This window comes from Kryptolebias marmoratus, linkage group LG4 (assembly GCF_001649575.2).
Source record: "Kryptolebias marmoratus isolate JLee-2015 linkage group LG4, ASM164957v2, whole genome shotgun sequence".
NCBI classification, from domain to species: domain Eukaryota; kingdom Metazoa; phylum Chordata; class Actinopteri; order Cyprinodontiformes; family Rivulidae; genus Kryptolebias; species Kryptolebias marmoratus.
In genome coordinates, this window is record NC_051433.1 from 30,320,759 (window position 1) to 30,322,839 (window position 2,081).

Here is a 2,081-nt window from a genome sequence, read left to right on the forward strand (position 1 = left end):
ACCATCCATCCATCCATCCATCCATCCATCCATCCATCCATCCATCCATCCAACTGTTCTGCACTTGTATAGCCTTTTATCAAGTCTGAGGACCACAAAGCGCTTCACACTACAGTCAGTCATTCAGTCATTCACACACTGATGGTGGTAAGCTGCATTGTATCCACAGCCGCTGATCTTAGTCTAAAGCTTTGGCATGAAAGCTTACGGATCATATGCATTCCTTCAAGGAATGCATTAAGTATAGAATTTCACAAGAGTGCCAACCAATGTTGAATAGTTTTTAATGATTCATTAATACTGACACGTTGATCATTTTTATCTAACTATATATACAAAAAAATGTATCTTCACATAAAATAAAGAACAAATATCAAGTTCTGTCATTTTCCATAGCGCAGAGCAAAAGAATTAATGTTGTACGAGGAAATATCCTGACGTTTCTTGATATTCTGAGGGAAAACCCTATTTGTGTTCAACCATGCTGAGTTGAGAATTCCTTGATCTGCTGGTTGTAGAGTCTCCAAACTCTTTGTTGACAGACGTGCTGACGGGTGATTTAAGTCTCTCAAGACTTTGAGGATGCCACAATCTAAAAGAGAACCAAAACACGGAAGTCTTACTTTCATATTTGTGATCTTGCAACAATGTGAACACAAAGCTTGGATACTTTGTAAAATATTAATTTAATGTAAAAATCTGCACAAAGCATCTAAACAGAATTTGTAATTGAAAATCAAACAGAGACAACATATCAACTTTATTAAATGATATTTGTTCATCTTGTATTCTATGATGTTCTCATGTTTCTAATAAAAGCCATCAGTACTTAAAGGAATGCATATCTCACTACTTCTCATAGTAGAGTTTAAGGCTAACACTGACATGTGATAGGAGTCAAACCTCCAACTCTCTCACTGGAGGACGACTGCTCTAACCGCTGAACCACAGTGTGTGTGTGTGTGTGTGTGTGTGTGTGTGTGTGAGTGATACCATGTTCAAGGGCTTTTTAACAGGGTAACAGGATTAACAGAAATGTACAAAGCTGATTTAAGTCATATTTATTTGTCATATTTCAGTTTTTCTACCTAAATAAGAGATCTTCACTTAGCAGAGAAAGAAACTGATTTCAAAGGTTTTTATTTGTTACTTTATGCATACTTAATAACACTGTTATGCCGTCTTGCTAAGATTGTTGCAGGCACTAAAACTTCAGCAGCACAGCCACCTTACTTCTGGTATTTCCTAAGATTGAATCCTCCAATAAGCTGTTGAGTAGTTATCTTTGGCAAGATTTACGTAAGGAAATAAGTTCTTTGTCAAACTAAAAAAACACAAAGTTTAAAACTAATAATTATCTTGTAATTGTAAATTATTATCACCAACAAAAAGACTTTATTAACTATGTTTTTCCACAAGATTTCTTAAGGTTTTTGACGTTTCCTCCTAACTTAGTAATACAGTTTCAAACATAAAGGAATTTAGAAATGAAGCTGGTTTTGTGAATTTTAGGACAAGGATTGTAAAAGGTTACCACACTAATATAATCACTGTCAAACCTCAGAGAGAAGACAGAATATATCCTGAAGACAACTTCTGCATCAGAAAAGATATTTTCAATTTACACTAGATGGCAATCAAGGATTGTAAAAAAAACAACCTTCCAAAACACCATTTGCAATATTATTAGATATTAGATATAGATTTTACTCTGCTACTTTTCAAACACTGATGTCTTCAAACCAGTGATCCCTGGTTGATTTTTAAATTTGTCTCTAATCCTAAACAAGTTCAAAACTTTAATCCTTGTGTTGAACACCTGCAGAAACCAACCATAACTACAGTGGGGGGTAAATGTATTTGGCTTATTATTTAACTCTATTGCTGATTATTTTTTTAGGCTTTCAATCTTGACTTTTGATTGGATTTTTTATTTGAATATAATCAATCAATCAATCAATCAAATTTTATTTGTATAGCACATTTCAGCAGCAAGGCATTTCAAGGTGCTTTACATAATTAAAAAACAAAATAAAAACAGCATGTGACAATGAATAAACAGTAAGAAATAGACAAACATC